Raw genomic sequence first — 13,127 nt, 5'->3', positions numbered from 1 at the left:
CTTTGAATGGAACATCCTCTAAATTCTAGAAATAGTACTGGAAGCTTTGCAAATATAGTGCTACCTCTTAATTCTCAACACAACCCCTCAGTTTTTATAATTACACTCAGTATATAAACGAGTTAAGAGAACTGCAAAAAAAGTCAGGTAATTTGATAAAGGTCAAATAGCTAGAGGGGGCAGGTGGGACTCAACCCAATATTGCTTCCAAATAGAGGCTTTACTTCTCCCTTCCACCCAGAGCTAACACAACAGCCTTATTTAATAACATTAAGAATGGTGGGTGAGACTAAGAAAACTTGGGATGGGGAGGAATCAATGAATAACCTATTTTGATAAAGAAAACACCCTGATAAGATCTATGCTGTATTTTAGAATCCCTGGGCTTCATATATTGTTTTATAGTTTTTATTAACCAACTATAAGATGAAAAGCGAAAAATAAATGTTCAGATGCAAAAATATGATATGCCATCCCACCCAAGCTTATATTTTAAAATTCTACTTTACTCATTTTATCAAGCATATGAATAAATCAAAAATAACATGAAATAAGAAAAACATAAAGACTTCCTTTGCTTTTGGAAAACAGCTGAGAAAAAACAGAAAATTATTTTTAGAAATACAGAAAAAAGTTGTTTTTATAGTAGCCAATATGCCCTCATTAGTCATTAAGACACATTTCTGTCTATAACCTTAATACAGCCATGTATTACTATTTATAAAAATCAAGTATTCCAGTAAAAACTGAGGATTTCACCACACTAATCTTCAAATTGCATCATTAAAAATGTAGTTATACACACCAATTTCTAATCTCAGAACATTCTACACCATAGATTTTAATCACTGGAATAAATAATTGGTCAGAAAAGCAGCACTGCCTCAATTACAATATGGTTTGCCAGTCAATATTCCTGTTATCCAGTGAAAAGATTTCATGAGCAGAAACATTGAGCTCCTTGTGTTTTCATCAATCAAGAGAACATGTCTGGGCCGGGCGCAGTGGCTCACACCTGTAATCCCAGCACTTTGGGAGGCCGAGGTGGGCAGATCACTTGAGGTCAGAGTTCGAGACTGCCTAGCCAACATGGTAAAACCCCATCTCTATTAAAAATACAAAAAATTAGCCAGGCATGGTGACAGGCTCCTGTAATCCCAGCTACTCAGGAGGCGGAGGCAGGAGAATTGCTTGAACCCAGGAGGCGGAGGTTGCAGTGAGCTGAGACCGTGCCACTGCACTCCAGCCTGGATGACAGAGTGAGACTTTATCTCAAAAAAATAAAAATAAAAAAAGAGAGAACATTTCTGAGCAGCTTCCATGCAGACATTTTTAACAGGTTGACACAGATCTACAGTCTTCGCTCCTCATAATGGCACTGCCAGACACAGTCATGTGAGCTCCTACCTCTGCACCCTTATGGACAATATCAGGACCTACTCCACCATCACCTCTATATCCAAAGATAGGAGCTGGGTCTGCAACCAGTGAACTTTTGGCATCATATCTTTCATAAATTTCTGTTCTTCAAATCCAGGTTCCACTGTCATTACCAAGGCCATATCTATTTTATTAGTGCACAGTGCCAAATACTCAACTGTAGTTCCCAGTTTAATGGCAAGGCCAACATTCATCCCATTCTCCCAAATGTCTTTAATCAAAGCCCTTGGGTTCTCAGTAGCCTCAAGATGAAAGGTGGTGTGCTGATTGGCGCCTGCTCTGGCCATTGGCTTTACCCACTGTTTACAGCCTAAACCCTCTCATGTGCATGTCAAAGAAAAGAGTCCTGACCTAGCTGCTTTTGAAGGCTTTCTACCATAGTGTGGCCAAATGTGACGTTGGGAACAAACTGCAAAAAACTGTCCTAAGGAGCAGGGTCCGTGTTCGTTACATCCAGGTACAGATAATCGACCACAGAGTCGATTATCTGGAGGCACTTGTCCCCTAAATTGGCCGAGCCACTGTTGAGGATAGGTGGGCCAATCTTGCAGTCTGACACCATAGTCTTGGCTTATATAATTTATAATATAATGTTTTCTTGCTCTATTATAGAATTATCTTTAGATATTTGTCCACAGCATAATTTTAATATTTTATTTGAAGAGAAATAAACACACTAAGAAATTAACCATCACCTGTAATCCCTCCATGTAAAAGCAATCATATAATGAAGTTAAAGTTTCCCATTCTTCTGCCTCTTTTGTCTTTCCAATCCCTATGCCCCTGTTCCTAACTCTCATTGCTGTGCCAGAGGAATTGCTAGTAATAATCTGCTTGATGACTGAATTACTGACAAGCATTCTGTATTGACATATTTAATTCAAATGTGGTAGATAATTTGAAAAGGCTTAAGAGTTCTCTCATTGTTATTTTCCCTGGATATAATTTTACCTTTCCTGTGCAAAAACCAGTACAAGTCCCAAAGGCTGCAGACTGTCCTCAGTTCCCTTTTAATTGTGTAAGTGAATGGCAAGCACCAAATAAATAGTGGCTCCTCGCACCGCAGTAACAATGAGAAATGATAGACCATGAGCTATGTGTCCAATAGTCAGCAAAAGATGTTACGTATATCCTTATTTAATCCTCACAAAACAAACACTCTACACTATACTGTCTATACTGTCTCTGTAAATGTCCCTATTTTAGAAGTGAGGCTCAGAGATTAAATAAATTGCCCAACATCACATAGTAAGAGACATGCAAAGGTTTATGTTCAGGTCTGGCTGATTTCATCAGCCCTGCTCTAGATGAAGGGTTGGCAAACTATGGCCCAAACCAGCTCACCACTTGTTCTTGTACAGTCTCAGAGCTAAAAATAAATTTTACATTTTCTGATGGTAAGGAAAAAAAGGAAGTCTCTTGTGACATATAAAAAATATATAAAATTCAAATCTCAGGTTCCATAAATTGTTTCATTGGACCACAGCTACGCTCATTTGTTATGTATTATCTATGGCTGCTTTCACACTACAACAGCAGAGCTAAGTAGCTGAATTGTTGTAACAGAGATGCAATATCCTGCAAAAACTATTTAACATCATAATTTAAGAAAAAGTTTTCCAACCTCTCCTCTAGACAGCCAAGCACCTCATGGGCAGCAAATGAGTAACAGGCTTTGTTATTCTCACTTTAATCAGAAAAACTGAGTTACTACAATATCATGGTATTAGATGGTTTGATATAGGAATCAGGACTTACAGAAAAGTGGAAAAAACTACAAGAGTGAAGATCTGCAGGCTTCAGCTGGAGGATCAGGGAAACTGCCACTATAATTTCAACTTTAAGTGCCAGAGTGGGTAAAGAAAGCAGGGCTCATGGGGAACTCCAAGGAACCACCACCTCCGGCTTCACAAACCAAAAAGGGAGCTCAGGAAGAGCTCTGCAAAGCAACCATGTCTAGCAGTCAAGAGCTCCCAAAAATGATGGCTTCTTTTCACTTTTGCTTTCCAAATCTCTGCAAGTTCCTCCCAGTGGTAAACACTAACTCTGACCTATAGAGGAAAAGGAATTCTGGGAAACAGGCCCAGCCTTAGAACGAAATGATGATTATGTAGATTTGACAACATAATCCAGCATATGTCCCAACCAGTGTTTGGCAATACCATAGGCACTATTTCTCTAGCAGTAGTCAGTACCTACAAAAAGCCTGCCATCTTGCCTGTGGTGGAGATGTAAATTGGGGCCCTAGGATACCCATGGCAGGTCAGGATGTGACCTTCTCAGCCTATATCTGCTAGGTGTGGCAGGTTTGCTTGCCCAGCCTTCTACTAAACCCCTTATTCACAGTACTTATGCTGTTTCTCCTTTGGGATTGGATCCAGACTTGAACCACAAACTATTCAACTAGGTATTTTATTATCTTCATTGTCAGATTGTATTCACTGTCATTAAAAGGGACTTCCCTAGTGCCCACTTCTGCCTCCGAGCTGTGCTGGCTGCCTTATAAACTTCATCTCATTTAATACACTCAATAACCCCTCCAGGTAGGGAGGTTTAACCTCTTTTTACAGATGAGGAAACTAAAGTTTGAAGAGATTAAGAAAACTGCCCAAATTCACAGTGTAAATGGTGAAGCCAGGCTTGAGTCTCTGTTCCGTATGATTCCCAAAGCCAGTACAGCAGACTACTGTGCTCTGTGCCACAGCCAAGTTCTTCTCAGACTCTACTTCCAGAATGCTCCCCTTCACTGTGGCTTACAAATTGGAGAGTTTTTATTTGCTGGTAATCTAATTGCCCACAACTGTGTTCTAATTCTCCCTCCCTCAAATTAGACCCTTGAAAACTTCCAGTTTCAACTAGATTTCACTAAACTTCTTAGATCATATTAACTACTGAATTTATCCTAGATAGGTATGGGTATTGGATATATTGTCTTTCTGGTTCTTTTTTAGCAACCCTGAATCAGTCAACCCATCTGCCCTACAAGTTCTCAACACACAGCATAGTCCAGGGTGTTCCCGACTATGACAACAAAGAGTTGTCCTAATAAGTAATCTCCTCTCCTAAGATAGGTAAGTATAGGGTAAGAACTCAAGTGTGGACTCATGAGACTGCCTGTTTTAATGCAGGCCCTATCAATTAACACCTGTGCATGACCTAACCCCTGTGCCTCAGTGTTCTCCTCTATAAAATAGGTACGATAGTAATCGTACCTACTTTATACAATTACTGTGAGGATTAAGTAAATTAAGACATTCAAATAACTTACTGCAATGGGGTATTTAATATAAGCACACACTATTGGCCATGTTTATGATGATTATCTTCATAAATCAAAAACATCAGAAAACACTTGCTTTTCAAAATGATGCACAGACACTTTCTACCTAAGCCAATTTGAACAATGGCTTCTGGTCTGATGAAATGGTTTCTCAGTATAATAATGATAAAAATAATTAATAGTAGTTAGCCAGTATGGTGCCTTGTAATTTTGAAATAGCTTTCTCATTAATCATAAGCATGCACAATTATTTTTGCTCATGGCCTAAATCTCCAGTTAATGGATTCTGAACTGAGGCTGTCAGATCAGCCAGAAGGTGTACGGATTTGTGAAGAAGCAGAAAAGGGTTCGGAAAGCTGGTGTTCAATTGCTAATGCATGTGGGACCCTGTGCAGCTGATCTGCATGCTAATTGCCTTGCTAGAAACTAGATTATGCAGAACAGACACAAGCAATATTACAGTATCAGTGACATTCTCTTTCCTTCTCCCTCTCTCCCTTCCCCCATCTCTATTCTTGCTGCCTATCTCCATCATGCAATCTCTTTCTCACCAGAGAAGAGAAACACTCCACCCTGTCCCCAAAATGAAGGAAGAAATCTGAAAATAGTCTTTTATGGAGTCTCCACAGCTGGAAAGTAATTGTCAAAATAACCTTTGGGATCCAGGCACACTAAAATGGCTTTAGGCATGAGAGTATCATGGTCAAATTTGCATTATAGAAAGATCCACGCGGAAACATAGATAAAGGGATTGAAGAGGGACTAACCTGAAAGCAGGAAGTATCTGTTACAGTAATCTAGGGCAATATTATAGTGGTCTGAATAAGGTGCTGTTAAATGGAAAGAAATGGATACTTGTGGGAGGCATTTAAGAATTAGATCTAAAGACTAATTGGATAAGGGGTTGAGAAAAAAGGAGAAGTCAAAGATGATCCCCAAGGGTTTGTCACAGGCAACAGGATCCTCTGGGCCTAGAGATAATTAGTAATACAAATTATTTGATTAAATGGCCTCACACACCCAATTCATTAACATAATGAGTTAATATATTCCTATTAGTACAGGACTATATAAGCTAATATATTCCTATTAATGTTGAGACTGCCTACCCATAAAACATTCGAATATGAGAGAATCATTGACAGGAGTATTCAAGAAACAATCATCAGCTGTGCCAGGAACCAGGGAAGAGAGAGATGACTAGGACATGTAATGCAACATATGCAAAGCACAATTTATAAGTATTATAATAAGGTAAAAATTTGATTAATTCTATATAGAAATATAGGGAGACAGAAAATAATTTTCAACCTGCCAAAATAAGCAGTGCCTTCAGAAAAAACAGTGTGGAATTTAAACTGTTCCTTGAAGAATGAGCAGAATTTCAACAGCAAAGACATTCCATATGATAAAATGGTTTGAGCAAAAACTCACAAGTATGTAAATGTGCTCACCATATCCCAGGAATGCTGAGTATTATTTTTCTTCTAATCTTTGACATACGATGCACTATCAGCATAATAGGATCTGGGAGATGTTGCAGAGAGAAATACATTAAATTACATTTCAGTTTCGAAATGCATCTTATTTGAGTACATAAAGGAAAAAAGTGTATCTTGGTATCAACAGTAGCTAAATGTGACACAGGAAACACATTGTTCAGGGGAAGTTAAAGCAGGAGAAAGTCTGGAAGCAGGATTTTATATTTGATCTTGGGGACAATGGTGGTGCATTCAAAAGTTTTTGAGCAAAAGAGTGTTGCTATTAGATTTGTATTTTAAGATGAGGTCTTCAGTGCAAAAAGTCAAGAAAAAGAAGCAAAACTTCAGAAAGAGTGAGGTAAAATTGTCTCTATTTGCAGATGACAAGAATGTTTATGTAGTAAGTCCTAAACAATCTACAATGTAACTCACAGAAGTAATACATGAATTTATCAATGTCACAGCATACAAGCTTAATATTATATACACAGATGCATCAAAAATTGGAAAATGAAAATTTTTAAGATACCTTTTACAATGCCATCAAATCACACAATATACTTAGGAATAAATTTAACAAAAGACCTCTACACTGAAACTACAAAATACCGCTATATTAGTCCATTTTCACACTGCTATAAGGAATACTACCTGAGACTGGGTAATTTATAAAGAAAGGCGATTCAATTGACTCACAGTTCCACATGGCTGAGGAGGCCTCGGGAAACTTAAATCGTGGCAGAAGGGGAAACAGGCACATCTTACATCGTGACAAGCGAGACACAGCGTGTGTGCAGGAGGAACTGTCAAACACTTATAAAACCATGAGATCTCGTGAGAACTCACTCACCATCATGAGAACTGCATGAGGGAAACTGCCCCCATGATCCAATCATCTCCCACCAAGTCCCACCCTTGACATGTGGGATTTATGGGAATTACAATTCAAGATGAGGGCTGGGCACAGTGGCTTACACCTGTAATCCCAACACTTTGAGAGGCTGATGCAGGCAGGTTGATCGAGCTCAGGAGTTCAAGACCAGCCTGGGCAATATAGTGAAACCCCAACTCTACAAAAAATAAAAGAATTAAAAAAATAAAAAACAATTCAAGATGAGATCTAGGTGGGGGCCAGAGCTAAACCATATTAACTGCTGAGAGAAAGTAAAGAAGACAGACCTAAATACCATGTTCATAGATTGAAAGGGTCAATATTGTTAAGATGTTAGTTCCCCCAGAATAAATCTATACATTTATTAATCCCAAATCATAATGGTGGTAGACCTTTTTCGTAGAAATTGACATATCAATGCTAAAATTTGTATAGAATTGCCAATGACCTTTAGGTAACATCTGAAGTAATCTTGAAAAGGAAAAACACTTATATTTATACTACATAATTTCAGCACTTATTATAAAGCCACAGTAATCAAACCATTTGTAACTGGTATAAGGGTAGACAAATAGATCAACAGAACAGAATCAAGAGCCCAGATAAAGCTTCACAAGTATATTGTCGTTTGATTTTTGGCAAAGGAACGTAATCAATCTGATGAAGGAAGGAAAATCTTTTCATAAATAGTGTTTGTACCACTACATAACCACGTGGAAAAAATAAACCTTGACCCTTACCTTACATTATACTCAAAGTTAACTCAAAATGGCTCATAAATCTAGATGCAAACATTAACACTATATAAAAGTTTTAGATTACATAGAAGCTTATTTGCCTGATAGGTAAAGTTTCTCAGATAGGACACAGAAAGCCATAATGATTTTTTAAAAATGCTAAATTAGACTTTATTATAATGAAAAACTCAGGCCTCAAAATACACCATTAAAAAAACAATAGACAAGTCACAGGAGAAAATTTTGAAAAATATATCTGACAAAGGGTATGTATCTAGAGGTATTTTTTTAAACTTCAAAAGCTTAATATAATCAAAATATAAACAATCTAATCTTTTAGATAGGCAAGAGATTTGTAAATGTCTCAAAAAAGATATAAGCTGGCCAAAAAGCACATGAAAAAGTACTCTGTATCAGTCATCATCAGGGAAACACAAATAAAAAATCACACTACCAGAATGGCTAAAATAAAAAAGATAACAACACTAACTGTTGGTGATGATGTGGAGCACCAAAATTTCATACATTGTCAGCGAGAGTGGAAAATGAAACAAAACATTTTAGAAAAGTCTGGCAGTTTCTTTTAGTTTTGTAAGCAATATACTCTATGGCCCATCAATTCCACTTCTAAGTACTTTCTCAAGAAAAATGAAAACACACATGAGAAAGCAAAGGAAGGAAGCAAGGAAGGAAGGAGAGAAAAAGAGAGAGAAAGAAAAGAAAAGAAAGAAAAGAAATTGTACACAATGTTTATAGCAGTCTATTCATAATTGTCATAAACTGGAAACAATCCAAATGCCCTCAAACATGAACATATGAACATGACTAAACAAACTGTAGGATACTACTGAGCAATTATTATTATTATTATTTTTTTTTTTTAGACAGAGTCTCGCTCTGTCACCCAGGCTGGAGTGCAGTGGTGCAATCCCGGCTCACGGCAAACTCCACCTCCCAGGTTCACGCCATTCTCCTGCCTCAGCCTCCCCAGTAGCTGGGACTACAGGCGCCCACCACCACGCCCAGCTAATTTTTTGTATTTTTAGTAGAGACGGGGTTTCACCATGTTAGCCAGGATGGTCTCGATCTCCTGACCGCGTGATCTGCCCGCCTCAGCCCCCCAAAGTGCTGGGATTACAGGTGTGAGCCACTGTGCCTGGCCACTACTGAGCAATTCTTAAAAATATACTACTGATACATGCAATAACATGAATGACTCTCGAAAGTTTCTAGACTGGATTACTGACTGACTAAGCAAATAATGACTTTCACAATAGAGATAAAGAATGTAAAATAAATAATTTTGAAGGGAAATACATATGATTTGGTTTTGAACATATTACATTTGGTATGCAAAAAGGATATATATGTGGAAATGGAGGTCTGGTATTAAGGAGAAAAACAGGCTTAAAGATAGCTATTTGGAAACCAATCGATCCAAGGAAGTAGATGTGTCAGCTTAGAGAAAGAGTGCACAGAATGGTTAAAAGAACAAGAGTTTTGAGAATACCCAAATCTAAAAGCACATAATAGGAACAGGAAAAAAAGGAGCCTAAAAATGATGAAATAGTGAAGGGCTATACCTATATAAAATACAGCTCTCTAACAAAGGTACATTTACATAACATTTATCTTAAACTAGGAAAAAATACCAGGATAGATAGCTTCTGTTGCAAATGACATAAAAATCTTAATCAAACTAGCTTAAGTTTCAAAAGCAAATAAACTTCCTGGCTTATATAAGTAATTCCCGGTCATAGATTTGGCATCAGATATGCTAATATCAGAAATCAAGTCAGGTCATTAGGACTCAGCTTTTCCCTGTCTCCTGGCTGCTGAACCATGGTGAGAAAGAAGATGGCTATGACCACTCCAACCTCACAATATCTCAGATGTAACACCAGTGGGAAGAAAGGAACCTCACCTCCTCAGAATTAGACGACACACCCAGAATTGAGCCAAATTTATTCTAAATAATCTGCCATGAATTATGAAGCCATTCATGAACAAATATTGTTCTCAGGACAATACAGTATAAAACCTGGCCCAGTTTCTTCCCTTGGAACTGGAAGGGAAGTCACTTCTGCTGGAACCCAATGTACTGAGGATGGTCTAGGTGGAGAGAGGGAAGAAGAGTAGGGAAGCAGGGACAGTGGATCACCAAAAGAAAATCAGGGCTGCTACCAGGAGTAACAAAAATGAGTAAACAGGTGCTGGTGTGTGTAAACAAACAAACAAAGAAATGATAACCTCTATAAAACAATACAGTAGAGTAGAAAAAGACACTTATGTTTCAAATATCAGCTCTGCAATTTAGCAGCCCTGAAAAGTTGAGAAAGTCACCTAAATTTTCTCAATCTTGGTTTTCTTATTTTTAAAAGAAATAGGAATAATAATATACAACACAGGATTATTGAAGAACTAAATTAAGTGATGTATGTGAAAATATTTAGCATGCACACTTACTGGAATCACAAACATCAAAAACACTGAAAATACCAAATGCTGGTGAGGATGTGGAGCAACAGGAACTCTCACTTGTTCCTGATGAGAATGCAAAATGATACAGCCACTGTGGAAGACAGTTGGAAGCCTTTAGCAAAACTAAACATACTCCTACCATATGAGTCAGAAATCATACTCCTTTGTGTTCACCCAAAGGAGTTGAATGTCACTTAGTTGAAATCAGACAGTGTATATAATAGCTTTTATAGACTGACTTATCTCACTTAAATATGCATTTAAGTTTCCCCATGTCTTTTTGTGGCTTGATAACAAATATTTTATTTGATGGGATCATTGACAAAAAAAATCTTAGATCAACTCCACATAGTATTCCCTTTCATAAACTTTTCATTAGAAGTACCAAAATGTCCTAGGGTATGAGGGAGTATGAGTGAATTACCATATCAATCTAGGATTAATAATACGTCAGTCACTATAACTTGGGAATCTTGAGACAAATTAAGGGTAGACAGGATTTGGAGATAGTCATGAAGCTGTAGGCATAGCTAGACCTATTCTAGAGCAAGAGGAGTTCTGGGTCTTTAAAGAAGCCTAGTTAACAAGGAATACTAGTTCCATCTTTAATATCTCACGGGACTGAGGTCTTGGGCCTTTCCACCTGGCGTTATCTCAGTAGACATCTCTTTGCCCGAGCACCTAATTTTTAAAAAACAACACACACACATACACACACACACACACACACACACACCCCCATATGTGCTTACATTTACTATATATATATTATATTGTGTATATATAATATGTATGTATAAAAACACATGCATTTTACATGCATATACATATATATACACACATTTACTGTATATGTAAATATGTATTGCAATAGAGTATGTATCTATCTATATCTATGTAAATATCTATTGCCAGTTTATCTTCAAGGCAAAGAGAGTAGGTCTGGTATGATTTCAAACTGCCAATTAATAAGTTAGTTTATATTTCCCCATATTCTTAATGTTATCTGGCATGGCAGAAAGTGAGACTTTAATCCATTTAATACAAATACAAATAATCCACTTAATACAAATACCTGAAATCACTTTTTAGACAGAATACATATCCCAGAAGAAGAGAAAAACCAATAAATTGATCAACCACAGGATTGGTTTTCAGATAATTTTCTCTTCTTGTGAAAAATCAAAAGTGAGCAAGAGGGCATCATAATGGATTCACTGGCACTTGGCCTTAAATGAAATTATACTGCACATCATATTAGGAAATAATGATGTGCTTAATTTTATACTTGGACTTTTTGAATCTCTCAACCAGAGCCTGATGATCTCCAAAATTACACAGCCACTGTTGAGAGCTTTACCTTTATAATAACCCCCACAGAAATCTGATTGTTTGGGTGATATCTGAAAATCAGAAGTGGAAAATAATGTATCCTTTTTAGAGTGGATACAAGAACATCTTTTAAAGAAGAAAATGTCTTTATTTGCAATGACCCACCTAGAGAGGGAGGTGAAATCTAACAGCATGAATGTTTGTAGGGTTCGGGGTGGCTGAACTGCTGTGTTTGAGATAAAACAAGACTAATTTTGCTCCTGCGGGGATGGGACGGAGAAGAAAGGAGGGAAAAGAAAAGAAGGAGGAGGAGGAAAAACTGGTTAATGTGCAGTGTTCAACTTGAAGTTGTGTTACTGAAAAATAAATGCCAATTCTGTCTCCCCAAGGCACTGCCACTCTCAAATCTTCAGTTAAATCTACCAGGCACATAAGTTGCCTGGTGGAAACCTTTTGAGGAAATTAAGAAAAGCACAAAGATTTACATCTATGTCTACATGGTAAAGAACTGAGATAGCACTTAACGATTGTGCACTGGGTCACAAATACAGGGACCAAAACTTTCCATGCCAGAATTTCTATAAAACAAAAGATCCTCTGGAAATTTGCAGAGATCTTAGAGACTGCCACAGGATAAGATATTTGAGGTTTGAACCAACCTTTCCTAGATTGGAAGGAAGAGAAATAGTACAGCTGATATCTGACTGCTACACATATAAGCATCTTGGGCAACAGAAGCTAAGGAACCCTTTGAGATATCCTTCAGCTTGCAGGAATATGATTTGAAGCTTGATTTTGCTGGCGTAAATTATTGATTTGGGGCCATCTGAAGGACAAACTACAAAAATATCCATAATAAACATGCTGGCTACTCCTATGAGTGAAAATCTACTGCTTGACTTTTTTAACAGATGACATAAAGGGGAATAAAGGCAGCAACAAGGCATAAATTTATAGAATAAGATTCTAAAAATAAATACAGTTGTGAAGACTGACAGGATAACAGAAGAAAGGGTAAGAGAAATAGGCCTTACCACTCCTTTGAGTTAAGCATCGCAGTTCCCCAGGGTATTTAACTTTTCTTTTCCCTTTTGTATATGTCATTTGAACAGCTTTTAGGTAGAGCTATTTTAAACTGACATATTTCATGATAGGCTGAGAGCACCATTCCTAATACAGAGCATATCCCTGGTGTAGCTTCGTACCTTCATACATGACCTCGAAGAATGCAGCAACTGCGGCTTTCCACAAAGGAAAACATGCAGTACGGTATTTTCCTAAAGGTTACAACATTAAACTTGGTTGAAAACTAGTTAGAAAATCAAGTATGATAATCAATCCACTTTAATGAATCTGTTTCAAGCTTCTCTAATGTTTAATTATGTGAAAACTTGCCATAGATCCACATTCCTTCTGATACTATTCTAAACCTGGAAAAGAGCCAGGGTAAGTCCACATCAATAAATAGACTAAAAAGTAGTTAC

The 13,127-nt window shown here is 37.4% G+C and overlaps 1 long non-coding RNA gene and 1 pseudogene across 1 annotated transcript in view; both read right to left on the bottom strand.

Annotated features, from left to right (window-relative positions):
* The window catches only part of LOC129532655 (uncharacterized), a 305,109-nt gene that overhangs the window by 131,983 nt on the left and 159,999 nt on the right, over positions 1–13,127 (bottom strand). The window lies entirely within an intron of this gene.
* On the bottom strand, positions 1,106–2,002 carry LOC101131189 (ribulose-phosphate 3-epimerase-like; annotated as a pseudogene).

The sequence above is a fragment of the Gorilla gorilla genome, chromosome 2 (assembly GCF_029281585.2).
Source record: "Gorilla gorilla gorilla isolate KB3781 chromosome 2, NHGRI_mGorGor1-v2.1_pri, whole genome shotgun sequence".
NCBI classification, from domain to species: Eukaryota; Metazoa; Chordata; class Mammalia; order Primates; family Hominidae; genus Gorilla; species Gorilla gorilla.
The sequence above is the reverse complement of the archived record's forward strand: the minus strand, read 5'-3'. Positions and strand labels throughout refer to the sequence as shown.